Genomic DNA, 25528 nt, shown 5'->3' with positions numbered 1-25528 from the left:
TATAGGCATTGTGGGGAACTTACAGTATCTAACGTGTATGATTTAAAGTTGAAATGAGATGTAGATGTTTATAAGCCTTTTGGTCAGATGGGCAGCCAAAGCCAAATGTTATAAACTGCATAGATTCCATTGGCAGTCGTGTAGTAGAAATACACTTTGCCGCGACCATAGTGTGATTAACATTACCTTGGCACCGTAACATATTAAGACGTACATATATGTTTATTTAAGCAAACATATCATAAAAGGTTAGGTGATTCAAAAGTGTTATAGAAGCTAAGGAAAGTCAGGATTAATCAGATATAACAAAACAATTCCTTGAAAAGGGTTTCTATTTGGTGTTTGAACATCTAAACACCTATTTTATTGCCAGAAAGGGTAAAACCTATTCTTATTTTTTCCAAACAACAAAAATTACGAATCATATTATTTTACAAAGTACAAGATAAATGCCTTACTGCAGGTTTGGTAAATCCATAATAATACGGTATGAAATACACGATATTTAAACGTATAGAACTTTAATTCACAAACATGTAGAAACCTTCCCATTGAAATCACAATTCGTAAAAACACTTAGGGCTTCCACAGATTTCTTTTCGTGCTGCATTTGCAACTCTCTGTTTGTTTAACCTTTCCTGACATCCTGCATGTGCAAGTTGGACAAAGTTTAACCCAAAGGCCAGTGTGCAGCAATTGAGATAATAAAGTTAAATTTTCAAAGTTTGCCATTGTGTTTAATAAAATACTTGAACCACTAAAAGCTTAAAATGTCCATAGAACAATGTTTGGTGAATTGAACTAGTGTGGCAACGCCTCGTTAAAATCGGACATTATTTAACTTTAGACACAATTTATATATTACACATGATATTATATTCTAATGTGTTGGTTATAAACTGAGATGATATTGTAACGTGTTGATGATAAACTACTATATATCGTAGTCTCCATATTATACGAAGTTATATGAATGTGTTTACGCACACAATCTACCTCATAACACATATCCCTAACTTTGCTTTACAGACTACAGAAGAAAAAGGGCATTATAGTATCCGGAAAATACGGTCATGATAGGTGGTACACTGAGATGACATTTTCCTACTTTATAATCATACAATATCTAGGGGCAGTGGTTTCAAAGTCTTCAGTATAAACCACAATTGAGGATTTTAATTCTGGAAATCTACTCCACCAATGTTGGAATTGGTGTCCTTTGCACAGGGTATTAACTTGGATAGATGCAGTCTGTGCAAGGGTGGGGAGCAGTGCCACAGCTGTTGTCATTACAACTCTTTGAACCAATCTGAGTTGAATTCTTTACCATAGTTCGTATCAGTGGTAGGTGGTATCTAAACCAATCTCCCCCCCGCCATTTGCTCAACCCACACGGACCATTATAAAGTACCGTTCATATAACTCCTGTGTCTATCACATTGTTGGAAAGCCTTCATCCAACAATGGATTAGCAAAATAATGTACATTATTATTCTCTGGGTCTTTCAGTAAAGTCAAGTAGATGAGGACAAATTAATAAAAATAATAAATATAAAATAAACAAAACTACGACGTTTCGATCACAACACAAGCGATCGTCATCTTTCCTCCTCCTGATGACGATTGCTTATGTTGTGATCGAAACGTCGTAATTTTTGTTTATTTTATATTTATTATTTGTATTAATTTGAACCTATCTACGTGACTTTACCGACAAAACCCAAAGAATGAATTCCTGCAGTCACGAAAGCTTTAAGTCAAGATTTTACATTATTCTCATTAATAATAATTATTGATAAGAATAATAAAATTATTAAAAATTAATTACATATAAGTCGGATGAGAGCACTGCCAGGTATGCCAGGGATACGTTTCTGATTCATGCAATCTGCCCGAAGCACCGAACATCTCTTGATGTTTATTCTTCTATTACAGAACTGACGATAACAGAGTTGTTAGAATACTCTTACATGGTGACTTGCTTGTTCAGTATAAAAAGTGTAGGTAATATATATATAAACACTACAATTAACTCTGTCCTTAAAAATATGACTCAGACGGAAGCAGTCATATTTGATTGTTTCACTTAAAACATATTTGAAACAAAAACACCTAATAAAAACAAGTTACTGTAATATCATACCATTAACTCATGCTCATAATAGCCATCAAAGGCCAATTACTAATTTCAGGCCACCTAAACTACCAACCATTCGTCTGCTACAACGTTCAGGGCATTTTTTTATTTGAAGTACACTCAAAGACAAGGCCATATATTAATCGACAGCTGTTTCCGAACCCACTTATTGTTTTCCCCTTTGTTCTTACTTTTTCAAATGAACATCGCAGTGTCCCTCCACACCCACGCTTTTGACATGAAGCCAATCACGCCGCACATTTTTTCCTTTTGAACGCACACAGTTTTACTGGGATCCATTGTGACGTTTCGTCGAGGTCTCGGATGTATGGGCTTGCCATTTTAAATTCAAGAACGTTTTCAGACAACACCACAGAAATGCGATTTATGCCTTCTTGAAACTTTTCCGTTTTCCAGTATTCATTTTTCGTCAACATCACTCTTAGCGGTAAATGGTTGGATGTCGTGTGCCATGCCAGTGGCCAATTTTTAGTTTTTATATATAAACTGTGCCAGCTTGGAGACCCAAGTTCAATCATGAATAACACAACACATTCCAACGGTGGCATTACATTATTGCTGGGCTATCTGAGATATTTAATTGATTATGCTAGCGATGATCAATTCCATTACTCGACCCATCAGATAACACAAATATAATGTAGTTGGGGGGAAAAAAAGTCTCACATCTGTCCCCACGTGTGCTGCTGTGCAGGTGGTAATGGGCGGGGCTTGGTGACGTCATCGGCATTATCAGCTGCATCACACTGGGAGGGGCTTGCAGGGGGTTTCCAGCCTTCAGCAGACAGCATATGGAAACGGCCACTATTTGTAGAGGGGCTGGAGTTATCGACCACACAAAAGTAGTTGATTAATTGGCTTAATCAAATAATTATCTCAGTTCAACATTTTATAAATCAAAACCCTCTGATTCACACAATGTGCATGTAAGCAGCAATAGAGTATTTATTTATTTTCAGAAAGTGTAGAATTCTTTAGAAGAAAAATATTCAAAAGACTACAAGTGCTTTCGACAATGCGTGTAAAAACTATTAACACTGCCGATTATAATTGGCAATTTATTATTTGAACCTAGAGTAATTGTCAAGTGAAATAAAGCATACCTATGGTACTCATTTAATGCTATTAGAGTTAAGTGCTCCAATTCCCTTTTAGTTAGCTGCAAAGGTACAACACGTAAAGCTGTATTTCCATGACACTTTTCATAACTTCTCAGCTTTATGACCAGATTAACAATGCAGTATTGTTGTAAAGTATAAGATAAACGTGCAGCCGTGAAATTTCTTGTTCACACCACTGCTGGAAAAAGGGCATCCAATAGAGATGGCTATACAAAGCCCTTCTCGAGTGTATTTTGGCAGACTCTTCCATCCTGGCCAGACGTCTTGAAAGAGGTTGGAGTATCCAATATCTTCCTTACCACACGACCGGCTGATCGACTCACTATGGTGGACCCAATTGCTGCCGAGTGGACAGCCAGGGGGAGATTGGAGAATTTGTAAGTCGAATGTTTGTAAGGAGAGGAGTCCCTGCACATTTGAATATGGGGGAGTGGTGGTAACAGTGATTGCGACATGAACCCGTCAACCCGAATTGAATTATTGGAAGCGGCTAACATCAGTGGCACGTGATATCTGAACCAGTCATCAGCAGCTCCTTCACCAACCTCTGCTGACCAGTGTGGTGCAGTTGATTGGAAAAAACACAAACACATGTAAACTGGCATGGTGCGAGACGGACTTCAGTGGACTGACAAAGGAGGTGTAAACACATTATTCTTGTATTTCAGCACTTTTGAGGTAAGGGTTCATGAACCACAAATTTGGGTCAAAAACCCACCGGGCCATGGGACAGATAGCCGATGGCAAATAAATTAGCCCATTGGGGCAGGCGGTTATTATATCCTAGAATGCGTGAGTGTTCCCTGGTTAAACAAGCTTCCTCCGAACACGCTAAAACATTGCATAAGTAGCGTGCCGCGGTGGAGAGATGTTAACCTGGTATGCAGGTCGTGGGGTTTGATCCTGACCCTGACGCCTATATATTTGCAGTTTGCATGTTCTCCCCGTGGTCGAATGGATTTTTTTCCGGGTCCTCCGGTTTTCCCCTCCACATTTAGAATCAACATCACGCGCTTAGAGTATGTGGCTGATATACATTTCCACACGATACACCACTTTGTTGAGCAATCATTTGTGGCCAGGTCACTTCTGCAAAGGAACTACAGTAGAACCTCAGAGATCGAACGCCCCAAAACTCGACCAATTCGATAATCGAACAAAATTTTCGACCATTTTTTGCCCCGGACATCGAACAAAAATTCGGAGATCGAGCAACTGGAACGAACCTGTTTGGGCCGAGACGCGTAGCCAGGGCGACCGAGACAAAGGCGAATGACCCAGTTTACGCGTAGCTCTCGCCCAGTGCATCCAGATAAGGCATTAGCTAGCAGAGCAGGCGATTTTTATAATGATAATGCATTGAGTCATTTCAGAAACATCTTAAAACGGAGGCAGAAACAATCCTCTCTTGATCAGTTTTTTAAAAAGGCCCTCAAGTGAATCACAGTTAGTGCTAGAAAATAGGCAAAGAAAAGAAAGAACCCCAGAAGGGCAGTTACCCAACATTTTTATGGAGGGGGACTCCCCTTGCAAGCAACAATGACACCTCCTCCCCTCCTCACCACCTTCCACTCAAGCCATCCACTCTCCTTACTACAGGTAAAGTGAAGTTCAATGTTCATTTATTCTACTAATTATAACTGTGTTTCTTGTTTTTTGTATGCTTTTATGTACTGTACTGTATTTTAATATTGTCAACTTTGTGAAAAATGGCCCATAATAGGAGCATCCTTGGGTGGGGATACAATTAATGTTATTTCCATTTATTTTTATGGGGAAAATTGATTCGGTGTTCGAACAATTCGGTGTTCGAACACGGTTTTGGAACGAATTAAGTTCGATCTCCGAGGTACCACTGTATATAGGACAGTAGGCCTTATCTGGTCAAATAAAAAAAATAGTTTAATTGTAGTTTAGAAGTTAACCAAACTTTCCAATTCATGACACTTCTGAAAATGTGTCATATATATGTCTACAGCTCTGACCTCAACCTACATACAAGATGCAGTTTGTGAGCTACAAGAAATGTTGCCAACAACGATTCAAAAATCAACATCCCTACGCCATATCGGTTCTGGGGCTTGTTTGAACCATACTTATTTTTCGTTGTTGTAGCGCACTATGGATCGGAAGTATATGTACGCAACACTTTATTTAGTGCGTCCAACATATGAATACAATAATGCGTTTGTCCATTAGATTTACTGTACTGCCTTCCAATATCAATATAATCCAGCAGCATGTTTAAACAAGCCGGACTATACTGATGAGAGCCGGGTCGAAACCGGTCCAGAGTTTGTGTTCTTACACAAATGTTGCTGGATAACATTGGTCTGGAAAGCCAATAGGCCGATGGAATAACCATCTATTATATAAATACAGTACTCTATGGACAGACATAACGGGGTTTATTGCTTGTGATGTTTTCCCCACGCTCAGCAGAGGAATAAACTTGAGTAACACATTCCTGCGGAGGGAGCTGGTAGTGACGTTGGGTTGCTCGGTCAATGGCCAGGGTCAACGGTGGCGTGGTGTATTCCGCAAATATGGCCGACTGTGAGGGCGGGCACAAGCCGGCGTGAGTAGGTTAAACGTTGAGTTTTATAAGGGCACCACGGGGTGACCAGCCCCTCCCCACCCAGCCCCTCTCCACCCAGCCCCTCCCACCCAGCCCCACCCCACCCTCCCCACCCAGCCCCTCCCCACCTTCCACTCCCCACCCAGCCCCTCCCTGCACGACGGGCACAATAATCCCCTGTGGGCTGGTGTAACCAGGAGGTTCCTACCAGTATACATGTGTTGTTGCTCGCCAGCCATGCAATGTGAAGTTGCTACTCGCCGTACATACACCCGGTATACGAGCATCTGCAAACGTTAACCCTCTGGGGAATCTCACAATTCCAGTTCCAGATAACTGCAAGTGCTTCATTGCCTGGCGACAATTTTTTGTTTACAAGCATGAAAGGCACAGTACGCATCTACATATGTCCGCCTTTTGAATAATGTAAATGCAGCAGTATACGCCAATGCACGACACGTACAGTCTCTGCATTCATGTGGGGTTGTGTTTTCATCAGAACCCAATTCCCATCGTGTAACTGGAGCCGGCTACCAAGAGTTCGATTCCGGGCCAGGGCCAGGGCCAACATCAGTGGCAAGTGATATTTGCAGCCCCCCCCCCCTCAATCCGCATTTAACCAGCGTGGTGAAGTATGGTCAACCATCTCCCCAAGACCGATACAGCGCGATGAGCGAAGATGCCACCCAGTGGTGGATTGATAAAGTGACGTGATAACGCTGCAAGGACTGCACATTGTGAACAGCGGCTACGTTTAATTGGCATCGCATGTCTCTGATGCCATTGCGCAATATCCCAGCGCCAGCTCTCTGCTGCCCCAGGCGTCCGCAGTCGCGGGTTAGGGGGGCAGTGGGGGGGCAGTGGGGGGGGGGGGGGCAGTGGGGGGGCAATGGGGGCAGTGGGGGGGCATGGGGGGGGGGGGGGGGGGGGGGCAGTGGGGGGGGGGGGGGGGGGGGGGGCAATGGGGGGGGAGGCAGTGGGGGGGGGGGCAATGGGGGGGGAGGCAGTGGGGGGGCTCTCGCAACAAGAATCGGAAATCGACCCCGGCCCCCTCCCCACAGCAACTCAGCACCCCCGGGGTGTCAACCCGCATCTCAAAGCGACCAACAGAAAGAAGCCAGTGGGGCAGTCTGCTCGTCCACTTCGCTGCTTCACAAGAAGCAATCGGGCGCATGCGGCTGTGGTGCCACCGATCACGACGTCGGCGTGCACGAACCATGCACCGCCGCATCCTCCGAATTAGAAGACGCTCCGCGAAGTTGACTCGTGCCCTGTGTCAATAATGTAAAAATCTGCTCAAGCACACACACATACAGAACACCTACCGAGGATGTGTACATACAGTACCACCAACTTTTATTGTAAGTGCGTCCTATAATCCAAATACAATCGTGTACGTCCCCTTTGTCCATCCACTGCTGGCTGACACCTCCCCACGTCGTATAGACGCCACAGAGTTCGTCTCACTGAACAGCGCAGTCGTTGACATGTCAGCCGCGGCAAAGAATCGAACTCGGTTCAGCCGGGTTTACGGAGCAATGTGCCAAGATCACTGCTTCCATTGCGCCAACGCTCCACCGCTGGCAAGGATATATTTCAGTAGCAGCAGTCGGGGTTTGCAATGTAAAGGATGTCAACTTGATTCATGGAAGCCTGCTCTGTGTTAGAAATTAATCCATCAAATACCTTTTGGCAGGGAAGTCGCGGAAGAACAGACGCTGCGAAGACGAGACTCGGAACTCCCCCCACTTGTAGACCCAGTCCAGCGGGTCTTCGATCTTGCTCGCGTTGCTTATCTCACAAATGTCCGGCAGTTAGAGATTTTCGTGGTTATTTAGGAATTGTTTCATACGTTGAAGCACGTGCAGGGTTCCAGTGCAAGACAGATACATGTATAGAGTATGTTTGACTCGCAATTCGTTGTGAATTATATTGAGCAACATTAAACGCAAGCCGCTTTGGTAACAGCCGAAGTTGCGATGCCACGCGCTGTAGAGCCTGCGAAACCATTTATCTCTCATTCCCCAATCGCTCTCGCACAGAGAAGCACAACAAGGAACACACACACACACGCCCCACCCAATTCATCCTCACCCCACCCATACACAAACACTCTCCCAGCCAGTTCACCCACCCCCAATACACCACCACCCTAACCCCCACACATACACACTCACACCTAACCAGCTCACCCTAACACCACCCCCCCAATACACCACCACCCTAACCCCCACACATACACACTCACACCCAACCAGCTCACCCTAACACCACCCCCCCAATACACCACCACCCTAACCCCCACACATACACACTCACACCCAACCAGCTCACCCTAACACACACCCCCCTCAATACACCACCACCCTAACCCCCACACATACACACTCACACCCAACCAGCTCACCCTAACACCACCCCCCCAATACACCACCACCCTAACCCCCACACATACACACTCACACCCAACCAGCTCACCCTAACACACACCCCCCTCAATACACCACCACCCTAACCCCCACACATACACACTCACATCAAACCAGCTCACCCTAACACACACCCCCCTCAATACACCACCACCCTAACCCCCACACATACACACCCAACCAGCTCACCCTAACACCCCCCCTCAATACACCACCACCCTAACCCCCACACATACACACCCACACCCAACCAGCTCACCCTAACACACCCCCCTCAATACACCACCACCCTAACCCCCACACATACACACCCACACCCAACCAGCTCACCCTAACACCCCCCCCCCATACACCACCACCCTAACCCCCACACATACACACCCACATCTAACCAGCTCACCCTAACACACACCCCCCTCAATACACCACCACCCTAACCCCCACACATACACACCCACAACCAGCTCACCCTAACACACCCCCCCCCCAATACACCACCACCCTAACCCCCACACATACACACCCACAACCAGCTCACCCTAACACACACCCCCCTCCTCAATACACCACCACCCTAACCCCCACACATACACACCCACAACCAGCTCACCCTAACACACCCCCCTCAATACACCACCACCCTAACCCCCACACATACACACCCACACCCAACCAGCTCACCCTAACACCCCCCCCCCCCCAATACACCACCACCCTAACCCCCACACATACACACCCACACCTAACCAGCTCACCCTAACACACACCCCCCTCAATACACCACCACCCTAACCCCCACACATACACACCCACACCCAACCAGCTCATCCTAACACCCCCCCCCCCTCAATACACCACCACCCTAACCCCCACACATACACACCCACAACCAGCTCACCCTAACACCCCCCCCCCCCCCCCAATACACCACCACCCTAACCCCCACACATACACACCCACAACCAGCTCACCCTAACACACCCCCCCCCCCCAATACACCACCACCCTAACCCCCACACATACACACCCACAACCAGCTCACCCTAACACACACCCCCCTCCTCAATACACCACCACCCTAACCCCCACACATACACACTCACACCCAACCAGCTCACCCTAACACACACCCCCTCAATACACCACCACCCTAACCCCAACACATACACATCCACACCCAACCAGCTCACCCTAACACACACCCCCCCAATACACCACCACTCTAAACCCCACACATACACACCCACACCCAACCAGCTCACCCTAACACACACCCCCTCAATACACCACCACCCTAACCCCAACACATACACATCCACACCCAACCAGCTCACCCTAACACACACCCCCTCAATACACCACCACCCTAACCCCCACACATACACACTCACACCCAACCAGCTCACCCTAACACCACCCCCCCAATACACCACCACCCTAACCCCCACACATACACACTCACACCCAACCAGCTCACCCTAACACACACCCCCCTCAATACACCACCACCCTAACCCCCACACATACACACTCACACCCAACCAGCTCACCCTAACACCACCCCCCCAATACACCACCACCCTAACCCCCACACATACACACTCACACCCAACCAGCTCACCCTAACACACACCCCCCTCAATACACCACCACCCTAACCCCCACACATACACACTCACATCAAACCAGCTCACCCTAACACACACCCCCCTCAATACACCACCACCCTAACCCCCACACATACACACCCAACCAGCTCACCCTAACACCCCCCCTCAATACACCACCACCCTAACCCCCACACATACACACCCACACCCAACCAGCTCACCCTAACACACCCCCCTCAATACACCACCACCCTAACCCCCACACATACACACCCACACCCAACCAGCTCACCCTAACACCCCCCCCCCCCATACACCACCACCCTAACCCCCACACATACACACCCACATCTAACCAGCTCACCCTAACACACACCCCCCTCAATACACCACCACCCTAACCCCCACACATACACACCCACAACCAGCTCACCCTAACACACCCCCCCCCCCAATACACCACCACCCTAACCCCCACACATACACACCCACAACCAGCTCACCCTAACACACACCCCCCTCCTCAATACACCACCACCCTAACCCCCACACATACACACCCACAACCAGCTCACCCTAACACACCCCCCTCAATACACCACCACCCTAACCCCCACACATACACACCCACACCCAACCAGCTCACCCTAACACCCCCCCCCCCCCAATACACCACCACCCTAACCCCCACACATACACACCCACACCTAACCAGCTCACCCTAACACACACCCCCCTCAATACACCACCACCCTAACCCCCACACATACACACCCACACCCAACCAGCTCATCCTAACACCCCCCCCCCTCAATACACCACCACCCTAACCCCCACACATACACACCCACAACCAGCTCACCCTAACACCCCCCCCCCCCAATACACCACCACCCTAACCCCCACACATACACACCCACAACCAGCTCACCCTAACACACCCCCCCCCCAATACACCACCACCCTAACCCCCACACATACACACCCACAACCAGCTCACCCTAACACACACCCCCCTCCTCAATACACCACCACCCTAACCCCCACACATACACACTCACACCCAACCAGCTCACCCTAACACACACCCCCTCAATACACCACCACCCTAACCCCAACACATACACATCCACACCCAACCAGCTCACCCTAACACACACCCCCCCAATACACCACCACTCTAAACCCCACACATACACACCCACACCCAACCAGCTCACCCTAACACACACCCCCTCAATACACCACCACCCTAACCCCAACACATACACATCCACACCCAACCAGCTCACCCTAACACACACCCCCTCAATACACCACCACCCTAACCCCCACACATACACACCCACAACCAGCCAGCTCACCCTAACACACACCCCCCCCTCAATACACCACCACCCTAACCCCCACACATACACACCACAACCAGCTCACCCTAACACACCCCCCTCAATACACCACCACCCTAACCCCCACACATACACACCCACAACCAGCTCACCCTAACACACACACCCCCTCAATACACCACCACCCTAACCCCCACACGCATACTGGGACCCAGTTCACCCCCACACATAGACGCCCAATACATCATCACCTTAAAAAAGACAAAGATCCCCCGTATAGCCTGAACAGAACGTTGGGGCAAGTGCTGTTAGTGAGCGCCTATGAAGGCCAACACGGCACAACAGGGGGTGGGGTGGCCAGCACTACGCCTGACCGCCTTTGTCTCCCGAGTGGTGATGTGTACACGCCGCACCAGGTACTCATTTGAGACTGGGTCGACCTAGGGGAGGCTCAGGACCGGGACCGGTTCAAATAATCGACACTCATGTTGGTGGCCATGAGCGGGAATCAAATTCATCTGGTCGGAGTCATCGCGTAGCGCGCTAACCGCTACACTACCGCTCCCCACATTATCACAGCATACACACCCAACCATGTCATCCAAACTCTCATTCACACGCCACCAAATTTACCATCGCCCAAATCACCGACACCACTCCACAAACATAACAGTGGAACCTGACTTACCACCACCCTATCTAACCACAAATATGTTAAGTTTTTGTTATTTTACCAGGTGAGGCCCACTGGTTTTGCTTGGTCGTAAGGTTTTTTTTTATTTCAGAAGCGACCTGGCCGCAAATAATAGCTCAACGAAGTGGCTTGTCGTGTGGAAATGTCGTGTGGAAATGTATAGCGGCCCAATACTAATGACGCATGTTTCTATACGTGGAGGGAAAAACCGGAGGACCTGGAGAAAAATCCAAGCGACCACGGGCAGAGCATGAAAACTCTAAATATACACCAGGCATCAAGGTCTGAATCGAACTCACGACCTCCTCCACACAAGGCGAGGGAGTTAACATCTCGCCACCGCGGCGCCCCAACACATCCACTCTCACCGCATTCACAATCATTCTCACCCCAATCTTCCTCTACTCCATACCATGCATCCAAACGCACTCTCAAATGACAGCAAACTTGCAGTGTACACGCACACAGTGCTTCGTATCAGCTGCAACAGTTTGGAAAGCTGTCCAGGGAAATTATTTTGGCATGCCACATCCATCGAGCCTCATTTGGTCCTCATGATACTTATTTTGTCAAGACAGGATTACAGGAATATACGATACAATATAATAGAGTCGTTATGTATAGGCGTACTTTGTACTCTAGTAGTAGTGCCTTACACCGATAATCCCTACTCCAAGTGTCTGCCTCACATCGTTCCGGAAAATATCGAGCGAGAACGCAAGCCCTGCACACAACCCCCCACCAAATGTAACACAACAACCCATGCCTTACAGCGGTCATCATACACCACTGCCCAAACATACGTCTAACACATGGGTCGGCAACCTTTCAAAGAAGAAGAGTTTATTTTTTTGTTTTTGCCCTTTCTTTACGTTCAATGACATTAAATCTATTTTTTTAAACCGGCTGCCCACGAGGGGCAGCCAAAGAGCCGCTACACGCGGCTGCCGCAGGTTACAGACCCCTACCTGGTCTCACCCAGTTCACTCCTTGAACCTCACCTCCACGGCTCTACCCACAGAATCTAAATCTATGCTAAGACTGTGCATGCTCGTGATGTTAATGAACATCCATTAATCTCACCAGTACCGACATATACGTGCATGCCCCACGCAAGCCTTCGAGAGAACACTAAGAGTTATTGTGACAATCTGAGCTTAATCCGTACCCCTGTACACAGGCAAGCATTTCAGCCGTTATCCCAAGTCACCCACACGCATACTTTTACTTCAATTCCCAGGCTTTCCCACATATAATATGTGTTTATGTACACATGCGTTTAAGACTTACCAAATACAAAGATCCCCCATATAGCCTTTAACAGACTGTTGGGGCAAGTGCTGTTAGCGAGCACCACCGCCCTCCTCTCAAACGCCAACTCTGACAATAACATCGAAGTCAGCCCCCTCTATATGACCGTCGCATTATGTAACACTGCCGTCCATTTGAAAATGCAACGCAGACATAATTATATATCGTAATGCCACATCTGTTATTGGTCGTGCTGCCTGTCAGACAGTGGGAAGCAAGATCTTGCTTTGTGGCGTCCAGGTTGGCAAGGCTACACTCACATGCTTGCTATTTAAGGTGATGTGTCGTGATAATGAACAGGTGTGCTCCGTTTAAATCCCATCGCTTACAGGCACGGCTTTATTTCTCACTCGATACTCCGAACACTGCTCGACTGGGCTTAGAGTAAGGGATTACGAGTGCACGGCACAACCACTAAAGTACAAAGAACACCTATCCATAGCACATCCTGCATAATACAACATATATTCCTATAATCCTATGAAGAGGGTTTCTAATAATGAGATATATGGATGAACAAAAACAGGTGAGATTAATTCATTCCCAGTACAGCGTTCTGGACTGTTCCGGCTTTAATGAAGCACCGCGTACCGGTGTACGGTACATTGCTTTAACGTGTTCATCGCTTGTCTCCATGGTTGCTACTTGTCCCGGTCACCAGGATCATCTTGTCCTGGGAAAACTGTAAGTCCTCTCATGGCATTAAGTCTTGTTTTTTGTCAATTGCATGATAATACACCACCCAGCCTCACACATTCACATGCAGTTATCCCTTATTCCAGTATTGTGAGATATTCCTCTTCATGATACGTGTTGTTGTTTTTTGTTGTACCCACGACGCGTTAACCTTATTTGTCTCTGGAAGTTCCCACGTGTGTAGATGTTCATCCACGTGCCTCAATATCACTGGATTTCCAAGGAGTAGGAGGAATAACTCAAATAATGTTTAACCCAAATGTTTTCGTATTTAAGTTGAGTAACTGATCATGTTCCGAAACTGAATTGTTCGTCTTTATGGTCCACTGCTGACCCTGTGATTTGTGTATTGTTTTACAGTTTACGCTTGATTATTAAAATCTGTGATTTGATGGAATCTGTAACGTGTGGCTGATATGGAATTAAAACCCATTCACTGCATACAAAATACATTTACATATTTTTTCATCAACAAATAAAGGCATTCGTGTATTTTTGTAATGGAACGACCAATGCATTTGCAATTGTACTATCGATTTTCCAGACTTTGATTAAAATAAACGGCACTCATTTACATTTTTAAAACATGTAACTTTAAACCCAGTATATGTGACATGCGTACTCCTGTTGTACATACAAACACAACTCTTTCTAGCTCTCTCATGTGTGTTTGGGTTGTGCCACATGTTGTTTGGTATGATGTCCAACATTTCTCCCCACATGCTGAGAGCTATACAGCACATCTGTGCGAACCTACGCAGCAGTAGAGCTATTTAAAACTTAAACCTGGCCTCTGTTGCATTCGTTCTATAGTTTGTTAAGCTGACATTTTTGTTCTGTGGCCAATTTAGGCTTCAGTCGGATTTCACCTGGTTATGTTCACATGTGTTCTGACAATTTGAAACGGTATTTCAGTAGTCATTGTATTGTTTCATTCATCTGTGTAATGGTGTGTATGTGTAACGTCCTATGCAGCAGTAATTTACATTTTTATACGGGATGTGCTGTGTTACTTTATATCGGAGTGTCCAGGAATACGTTGTAAAAACACATTGTTGCAAGGTAGTGCCATTTCTTTGTTGATTCACTTTTGGTTTTGCTTGGTCGTAAGGTTTTCATCTGCTTGGTAGTGGCTGTGTATGGGATTTGGTCCTAATATAGAATTAATGCACAGCGTTATGGCATGCTATTAACATGAATGAGGTTATAGAAAATGAAAGTATTAGAATAAAAACGCGTATTCCACTGCTGGATGAAGGCCTCCCCACACCGCGCTCATCGTGGGGGTTATTTGATGATACTTTACCATGCTGGTCAGTGCGGGTTTTTGAAGTGGGACCTAGCACTGGCTCGGATCTTACTCGCCACTGATGTTAGCTGTGGCGTAGTGTAACGCTAATGCTTTTCTTTGTTTCACAGTTTGTTTCTGTGGTCTTTGTTCTGAGAGCTGCAGGCCACTTCCAGTGGTGCCCACTGGATTTAATGGGGAGCACATGTGACATTTTGGGCTGAAAATCGCACACCCCAAGTGCAATGCTTACTTGGGAAAACATTCGTAAACTAGGCGGACGTTGATTCGCTTCTGGAAAACATCGCGTAAGGGGATTCATAACCAGAAGTGGTCGAGTACGAAGTTGGCGTTTCTGCCCCCACAGAATAACCCGGATTACGTTTGCACATGCGTCACATGGGAAAGGTTTTAAAAATAACAGGTCATTAAGTGGCCCCACAGACAGAATAATTGTGTGCTTGAGTCACACCAGTAGATCACACTCATCAACTTACCTGACCCTACTCATTATAACCTGCCACTGCACTATAGCAGCTGTTATACTATGGGTAGCCTTGCCCCCATCATAAGAATGTGGAATGTATTTATTTTTCAATGTTTTAGGGCTACCAACGAAAATGAGAACTGCGCAAGCGTGAGCATGTAAACATTTACAAGTTTTTACTTTACTGCACATGACTCCCGGGCTTCATTTGCTTTCGACTCCAACATCATCTCTTGATTCCCGCAATCTGCCTCTCCACAACAACACAAAAACATTTTTAAAAATCCTAAAGATGTGCATATCTCCACCCCTATTTGTAGAGTGTCTGGAAATGCAGTTGCATTTAGAAGCATTACAAATCTAAATGGATAATTGAAACAAAAATTAATCTTCATTTGTGGTTTTATAAGAGAGTACTGAAAATTATTCCCTGGAAAGACAACGTTAATATCGAAAGTTTGTTTTTTAAAGAATGGCTAATGAAATAATCGGCATTCAATAACTATAGCACAGAGAAGAATGGCGTCTGCAGGATAAGTGCTGAGAGACTCAGGTAGGGAATTTATCCTTTATATAGGGTGATCCATTTACATATAGACCACTAAAGTAATATGGAGAAAATATAGAGAAACATTTAATCCAAATACCTCTGCACGTCTCGCAACATTCTCAATACACTTATTAAATCTGTTAAGCCTCCTCTGTAAGATATACAGCCATCGCTTGCACAATATTCAATCAGCTGTGGAGAGACAGTAAGAGGGTCATTATAAAATCAGTGGGGTCATCTATAAATGCATAACCCTGTATAATGGACAGGAGAACATGTGGAGCAATGCAAGAGGTCGGCCCGGACAAATTTGTAGATGACGTAAAATAAAGCTATTACAAGAATCACAAAACATTGGGATGTTTAGGAGGTGATTGCCAACCTTCAGATTGAAGACATTACCTGATGATGATGCTTCCAAATTGTTATCATTTTGACTTTGTGAATTAATACACGTAATTAACAGAGCTCGTGGTAGTGAGCTTTGAGTTTAATTTGAATATAAACAGTGTCCTCAGCATTCTATGTACATATGTTTTTATGTCAGTGTGCAACTAATACTGGGTGGAGCAGTGGCATTGTGGTCAGTGCACTGCCTATTGAACCCATCGTCCTGACTTTGTTTCCTGGCCACAGCTATACCATCAATGGTGAGCAATATCTGAATTGGTCCTGGGCTCCCATTCAGCAACTTGAAGGGAACCAGTTTGGTGAAAATGGTCAGACAACCCCACCGCCCCCCACCCCACCCCCATGGCTGACAGAGTGGGGAGGCCTTCATCCAACAGTGGATTTGACAAAAAGATGGACATTTTTCGTTTGAAAGTATTAACTCGCAATGCTGTCTGCTGGACTTAAATGGGCCCAAAAGATTCAACGCGTTCATCATTAACACTGTGGCTTTAAGATGAAAACTATATCATGGGCACGTTTCGGGCTATGGCCCTCTCTTCAATAGCTCTGCAGTTTGTTCAAACCGCAACTTTTATCTGACCGTGTCCTCAGATGTTTTTCAAGCGTTACCAAAACAAGGCAGTACAGCTCAGCGAAGTCTTAGCAAAATAAATTAACGTGCCACTCAAACCCATAAAAGACAGGCGCCCCCGCCAACAACCGCAAACTGAGCTGTGTAGCTCTTTTTCAGAAGCGACCTGGCCACAAATGATAGCTCAAAGAAGCGGCTTATCACGTGGAAATGTATAGGAGCCAAATACTCTAAACGTATGTTTCTAAATGTGGAGGGAAAATCCGGAGGACCCGGAAAAAAATCCACGTGATCACGGGGAGATCATGCAAACTCCAAATATACAGACATCAGGGATCGAGCCCACGACCTCCTGAATACCAGGCGAGCGAGTTAACATCTCGCCACCGTGGCGCCTGTTCAGTTTCCTGGGAGACACTGTACCCCCACGTCGCGTTCTGTGGGTTGAGTTCTCAGCAGCAGCAGCTCGGTGCCTGGGGACACTGCCCCGCCGTGCGGTGCGCGGACAGAGCGCAAAGGCGTCAACAACACACGAGGGTTGCCACCTCTTAGGTGCATAAAAACGGGAAATATCACATAACGATGAACATCTTGAACGTACTGTCTGGAATGGTGTACGTTTTACTACTGACATCAAAGAAGAGTTTTAATGTCCCGGGCAGACTTACAGATTTGCCACAACAGCAGCCATCTCAACAAGAGGACAATCCTGGGGAAACCGCGGGGGGTGGCAGGCAACACGACAATGCACGCCAAGATGCAGTGAGCACTGCGTTTGGGCGATGCCACGGTAACAGAATAACTGGGCAAGAATAATGCAGGTTTACTCCTGTTGTTGTTGTCGGCCTGTGACTTCCCACACCTGGGTAAATGCTTCTCCCATTTACTTCCATTAGGCATAATATAAATGGCGGTAAGAGTAGATGTTTGTGTATCGTACCAATTGTGCTGTGTAATAACATTTATAGAGTTAAAACACAAAGGGCCACGTGGCCCTTGCGTGACATTGCGCGATCATGAGGTTTTGTACCCCGCTCTGTGTTTCCGTGTCATTGCCCATAACATTACGCAAAGGCGCTAACATGCACAGACCCTTTTCTTCAGGCTAATATTTGTAAGCCACATCCATCAGAGGCTCAGGAGCCCCAGGACCTTGAAGACAATATTCTGTATGCCCTCTTGAGTCCTCAAGTGGGACTGGATGAGCGATCAAAGTGCAGCACTCCATGTATCTGAGACCCCACACGCGCTCCATTGCGCAGTGGTGAGCACACCACGCTCTGAACACGACGACTTGAGTTTGATTCCCAGCCACGGCGAACACCACCGACCGGCCTTGACTGCCCCCCATGCTCTTCACCAACACCCACTGACCAGCGTGGGAGCGTCAGACAACTCCCACGACGGACGCAATGCGGGGGGGGGGGCTTGGTCCAGCAGTGGACTGCGGAGTGCGGTGCATCATTGTTTACATGACAACAGACACGAAGACAGCTCCCCCCCCCATGCATCTCTACAGGCTGTTGGTGCAAGGGGCACACGGCACAATGTTGACGGAACTCTCCGAGTGCATGATCATAAAGGGGTGACTTCTAGTATTTTATCGGTAATAAAGTAGTATACATTTGATATACGATGTTACATTATAGGATCCACGATCTTAAATTATTTCTGCATCGTAATTATCGTTATCAGTAATGCCATTGATACGTGCTGCGGATATTAACCATTTAATGAGTGCTTTACAAAATATGTTCCAAAGTAATTGTCATTTGGGCGGTGATATATAATTTTCATCGTTTGTAGATGTAGTTAATTATGTATAATTTAACTGAAAGGATGTGGTGTATGAGCATGATATTTTGTAGGGTAGAATGATCAGAAGACCTTAAGTTGTGTAGAGCTTCGTGCTGAAAGTACAGCAAAGCACACGATCAATACAGGATTAATTAAAAGTCCGATGACAAAGTTACAGACAACTGATATCACAATAAGTATAATATCGTCAACATTTATATTGTATTCTATTGTGGAAATAGCACCACCACAACTCTAGTCATAAAGCGATATATCGCAGACATCGCCCACTGCTTTTTCCAGCATTTATCTTTCCATCAGCATGCCAAGCTTAACTTGAGACTGGAATGCTGCTCCAGGAATTATATTGGAAAGCTACTTCCATCTCACATTACTTGTCATAAACCAGTTCATAGGATTATAAGATTATCGGATACAACATTTCCCCCCCCAAATATATAGATATCTCGTGGTAATGCCTTATGTTAGCATAGCAGTGTTTTGGAAAATATCTATCAAGCAATATAAGCCCTAACAACCCTGCTAGCACAGCCGTTTTGTTATTGTACTGCGTAGAATAATTAGTTTTTGAATTGCAGATGGCAGACGTTACACTCTGTTTTGTTTTTCATCAGACTGAGACCAACGACAGACACCCAATCAATTAAACGTTTACTGTGTTCTACCTCACTGAGCAAAGCACCACTTTTTATTACCACAGTCATGCGTCATTGCATCATGATACACTTACACATTTGTATAAACATCCATTACATGTACATTTGGCATTGCATTTAGACCTCGATTGCATCAAGCGTATTCAACTCTAAAACGACACTGAATGTCCGTGCCACCATTGTATCCGAGTGCCGGTGTAACTGTGAGTATGCAGGTTCACAGGATAGGCTGGAATGTCCAGTTACATTCTCAAATAACATATATAATCACAGCAACTTTTGCAAGTACTCTAAGGGAAAGAGTACGATTCAATGGAAAACAACCCAAACAACCACATGTCAATGTGATTGTAATTATTAAAGAGAGAACAATAAAGCGTCATCTTTTATCGTGACTCAAGCAAGCGTCGAGGGAGTTGAAAAACCAGACCAGCGGCTTTAAACACCGAGGGGCATTTGGTCGGGAAAGGTGCAGCAGCCCTTGCAAGCGTTCGTTCACGGCACTGCTGGCAACAGGGCCTCCACTAGAGGGAGTTCTGTAAAGCTCCGAGAGACGGTATATCGGCCTACTCTTCCCTCTTCAGGAGTACCCGCACTTTCCCCACTTGCCGATCATAGACTCACTGTGGTGGACTAATTTTCCGTATGCAGTACATGTTCTGTACTGCAGAGTGGACAGAGGCGTGGAGAAGTGTGAACACCGCCGATTGCTGCACCTCCGATGAGCCGGGTTGGGCTGCGGACGTTCATAAAGAGTTTGAATCTACGTCCATAGCCCATTGTGACAAGTCCGGTGTGCCGACTATAACCCCACGGCACAAACAGTATCATTCTTCAGAACATAACTATTTGGCATCAGTGGAAATCTAATTTCAAGCCGAGTTGTAATGCCCCGAGGCGGATCGAGAAACATCTCCTGATGAGAAGGGTGCGGGCGGTCGTGGCATTTCATGGTTTAGCTAAATATGGTCCTACAGTCGTAAGACAAAAACACATAAAATGTATTTTCTTTGGTCAACACTGAAATGAACTGGAGACAGACATACACATACAGTCAATTTACACTCTTGCGCATTTTCGCAAATGTGCACATTAATTGTTGTGCATCTTTCTGTGCAGGAGAGACTGCTCACAATAAATGTGTTACAACTCATCTGACATCACTGACAGGGTAACAAGGTACTTTCAACTGCTTATTCGTACCAACACTGACAAAGGGCTTCTTGTAAAGGAAATTTGATAGGACTAAAACTGAAACGCTGCATAACGTGCTACATAACCGCCGATCAAAGGAAACCAAAATCTAAAGAACTGCTTTGTTACGCAAATAATTTGGCGATGCTGCACAAGCAGAATTTAACTTTTAATATAAAGGTGTTTATTTAGTAATACTTTTTTTTAATGGAAGGGATTGTTTGACTCAATAGTTACTATTAGGTAACAAATCAGATGCCTATTTAAAAACTGGTCATCGGAAAATACTTAAAAATTGTAATTTTCATCAGGCACCATGGTGTTCAGTGCAGTCCTCAACCCCGATTATTAAGTCCGTCTCTCCGGCATCTTTGTCTGAACGTGCGAACAAGAAGGCCATTGCCCAAAACGTCACCGATTACATGTTTTATTTCTGAAGTGTTATTGACACATTTGTTCTGGCTTTTTTTGCTTTGTAATAGTGATCCCAATATTTTTTTCACGCAGAGCCTCAGAAATGCTTTCGTGGCTAAATAAATACTTATACTTGCAATAATAGGATTCTGGACTTACCGAGGCCCCGGGTTCGATCTCCCTAAAAAAACATTTGGAACATTGGGCAAGTTTTTTGTTTAATCCCATCACCTCTGTTCACCCAGCAGGATAAATGGGCACGCCTCAGTCATCCGGCACGTCACGTGCAGTGGGGTAAAACAAGTGTCAGGACGAGACTCCCAACTTTTCCAATACGTATGACGAGCATGGAAAAGTGGGCCAACACTTGTATGGACTACTGTCAACACTCAACAAGCTTTCACCGAACACCATGTACCAACAACAGAGTAAAAAAAAAACTCCTACATTTCCCTCTCGTTGTGCGGGTTTGGTTTGTGCGATTTCGCGTATATGCGGCTAAACCGATTTCTACCCAAAATTCAATATATGCGGTTTTAATTCACTCATACGCGACGATGTGGTCAGACGTGGGACAACATTGTGTGTGCACTGTGTGTGTACTGCGTGTGTACTGTGTGTGTACTGTGTGTGTGTACTGCGTGTGTACTGCGTGTGTGTACTGCGTGTGTACTGTGTGTGTATACTGCGTGTGTACTGTGTGTGTGTACTGCGTGTGTACTGTGTGTGTACTGTGTGTGTGTACTGCGGGTGCACTGTGTGTACTGTGTGTGTACTGCGTGTGTATACTGCGTGTGTACTGTGTGTGTACGGCGTGTGTGTACTGTGTGTGTATTGTGTACTGTGTGTGTACTGTGTGTGTGTACTGTGTGTGTACTGTGTGTACTGTGTACTGTGTGTGTACTGTGTGTGTACTGCGTGTGTACTGTGTATGTACTGTGTGTGTGTGCTGCGTGTACTGCGTGTGCACTGTGTGCGTACTGCGTGTGTGTAGTGCGTGTGTACTGTGTGTGTGTACTGCGTGTGTGCTGTGTGTACTGCGTGTGTACTGTGTGTGTACTGCGTGTGTACTGTGTGTGCACTGCGTGCGCTTCTCAGCAGGCAGCTTGTCTCGAGCGGGTTCGCTTTTTGCGCCCTTTTTTAGGAATGCATCTACTACTAGCGCATAAAGCGAGGAAACCCTGTACTCTAAAGCACTGTAAAATGTTAATCAATTTGCTTTTATTGACTCACGTTTTTGAGGTGGCTGATGCTGCTCATTGTGCGGTGTGCAGTGAAAAATATTGCAGACCACGTGTAGAGAACCACCACTGTAGAGGGCGCTCTTTAGAGCTCCCTCGAGAGGAGGCCCTTCTGCCAGCAGTCGCGTGACCAAGCAAATGCAGATGGTTCACTTTCACCTTTACTCGATGTACTTACAACAATGCTCTGTTTAGCTCACCGGTAGTATTTCACCAGCAATAATGCTTGAGCTTTTCTTGGAAAGCCGTTCTTACACATCCCTGTGATTTACTAATTACATAACATTTCCTGTAAGTGGATTGCCTGCCAGGTGCACATCGCCTTTGTTGAGAAATGTCAAACTTACACGGAGCTCTCACTACAGCAGTTTCCATGCACTGTAATCCCTTCAACGTCGTTTTAAATGTCCCAATAGACCGCATTAATTAAATCTAGGATAAAGTCATTAAAGCATTTACTTTCTTTCTGCTCAATCGTTGTTTCATCTTTCACATGTGTCAACCGGCACCAAAGAAGAAAATTATGCAGCTGAAAATACGAATTACAGCCGACACCAAGAATAAGTGTGATGTCACGCAGGCCGTACAATGAGCCCGTTTCCAAACGCTGTTGATACACCCACCCTTTGAAATGTAACTTTTTCTTTCATACACAGTGGTGCTGTTTATTCCACCATAATTTCCTTTCCCATTTTCCATTGAAGTTATGAATGGGATCTGTTGTGTGCATGTATATGAAGACACGAGGCTGTCTCTATAAACACAGCTTCAGTATCTTGCTTCTTGCAGACCATGTCCTGTGATTTTATTTCACATGTAATAAAGGACTTGCTAGTAACAAAAATCGTCGCAGTTGATTGTTCATCAACACGTCAGACTGCCTTCAGATACTTTGTACAATGTATTTAGGTATACCGACTTTAATAGAGAGTGGACGGAAATGTGGAACAAAAACAACTGTCACAACTGGTAGAGAGCCTCCCTAGAGGGTATTTACCTACTTCCCCCCACCGACCAGACGTATCAGAGTACCCACACTTTACCCCATCATCGACTAACTGGTGAACCCATTTATACTGCTGGGTGGACAGAGGCTGAGAGATTTTAGAAACATTTCCAGAAGATCAAACCGGCAACCTTTGGATTGCAAAGCCAGTGTGCATTATCCCCTTCACCAAGTCAGCATCCACCCCTCAATATAACTTGATTACAATTTACATATGCAACACACTTGACCAGAGACAAACTCAAATCATACAATGTCTCTTCCTGATGCTCTAAGGCTGGTAAGCAAGACGTTCCATAAATATTGCTGACACAAATCATTCTGAACTTCTCTTATTACAAAATTTACATTTTACCTGTTAACTTAACCATATGAGAGAGCTGCTTTTTATTTTTAAATGATTATTGAATGCGTTTATACCTGCAATCTTTAGATCCTAATGTATAATTTACAGGATGATCCTGGGACAGCAATGGACATGGTTAGCACGACCAACCCCATTGTTAAATAACAACTTCGTGGATAGTATAACTCAAATTCACTTAAGAGACAAAATACTGCATATATTAACTATACACTTGAGATGAACACAAATAAGCTTACCTCAAGATCTGCGATCCCCTCCGCTCCTTTTCCCTGACTGAACCCACAATCCCATTTTCATTTGCTTATAAATAACTCCACCCATTAATAATCTCCATAGATGGGCAATTAACTCTTTGCTTCCATCCCACACACACTTCACTTGTGTGTAAAAACAAAATCTGTGTATCAGGACGGGTATAGTGAGGCCTGACAATTACATAACCTCCGATGAGCACGGTTTCCTATGTACGGTGTGAAATATGATCCACATGCATACATATGTCGTGGCGTGTATCGTGTCTCTGTGGTGGAGCGCCGGTACCTAGAGAAGGGCGGTCACTGTCGGTGTGGAGTCTCTCTCGAGCTCCGGGATGAGCACGGAACGGAAGGGCCCCTAGGGGGCATAGTTCGGGTGGCAGCGAGAGGTCAGGTGAGGACATAGGGAGTCTGGGTGAACCCGAGCGGGTACGTGACCGGATGAGGTAGTAACGAGGGCCAATGAGGAGGCGAGAGGGACACGTGGTGTGGGCCCAGAGTCTGCGAGAAGGATCTGGAAGGGGGCGTGGCTACGCGGCAGCCATCAAGGGCGAGTCGCGAGAGCGAGCTGGGCTCTTCGTCTCTGGGAATGGAACCCCCCGGCTCAGTCTTCGGTCTTCGCGCACAGTATCGTGGACCAGGCAGGGAGTTAGCTGACCTGCTCCGAGTATGTAGTTATCCCGTCGAGTGGTTACGTAGTTACGCGTGGTGGTCACCACCCTATATCGTTATCCCGTCAAGTGGTTATATGGTTCCCCCGTTGTATTAAGAATAAACGTGTTCGAGTGTGCGCCTCTGTGGAACCCACTACACATAACGAATCCCCATGACGAATCGCCTGGACCACTCTTTTCCTCATTTGTATGGCTTTCTCTTTAAAAACAAAATATATCCCCACAGCTGAGTTTAAGGTGCCAACATTTTGTTTTGCATTGTCTGAAGTTCCGCTCCGTGGACTGGGAGCTTCAGGAGCTAAATTCTCTCCACGTGGCGATAAACCCAAGCGGTAGTTTGTATATGTTGGTGTTGAAAAACATTCACGATGCACTTCTGATAATTTTCATATAAAAGTCTTCAAATGCCTATTTAAATTAGCTTCGCGATCTTGTAAACAAGTGCTATGTTTAAACGCGTTTATTTCTGGAACTCCAATGAAGGAGGCCAACTCAAGGCGACATCCCGTCGGAAAGTTGGAAAGCAATCAAAAGCGGTACTCAAATTCAGACGCAGCATTGAGCGTTTACTGGCATTCCGCAGTGCAAATGAGCACCACGTGCAGTTTTTAATGCTAATTTATTTTCATAAAACCGCACGAGTGAAGT

General features: G+C 45.8%; 1 protein-coding gene across 5 annotated transcripts in view; it reads right to left on the bottom strand.

Annotated features, from left to right (window-relative positions):
- The window catches only part of LOC144727492 (monocarboxylate transporter 12-like), a 46660-nt gene extending 22044 nt beyond the window's left edge, over positions 1-24616 (bottom strand). Inside the window, exons 1-3 of one of the 5 annotated variants that reach the window (XM_078606357.1) lie at positions 24189-24461; positions 19144-19166; positions 7544-7648 (exon numbers count right to left, since the gene is read on the bottom strand). The gene's annotated coding sequence lies outside the window, so the exon portion shown is untranslated. The other 4 variants (XM_078606358.1, XM_078606359.1, XM_078606361.1 and 1 more) reach the window with 4 other exon arrangements.
- Positions 24617-25528: the final 912 nt, after the last annotated feature.

The sequence above is a fragment of the Lampetra planeri genome, chromosome 25, assembly GCF_965212315.1.
Source record: "Lampetra planeri chromosome 25, kcLamPlan1.2.h2, whole genome shotgun sequence".
Lineage (NCBI taxonomy): Eukaryota > Metazoa > Chordata > Hyperoartia > Petromyzontiformes > Petromyzontidae > Lampetra > Lampetra planeri.
This window is presented reverse-complemented; position numbering and strand designations above follow the sequence as displayed.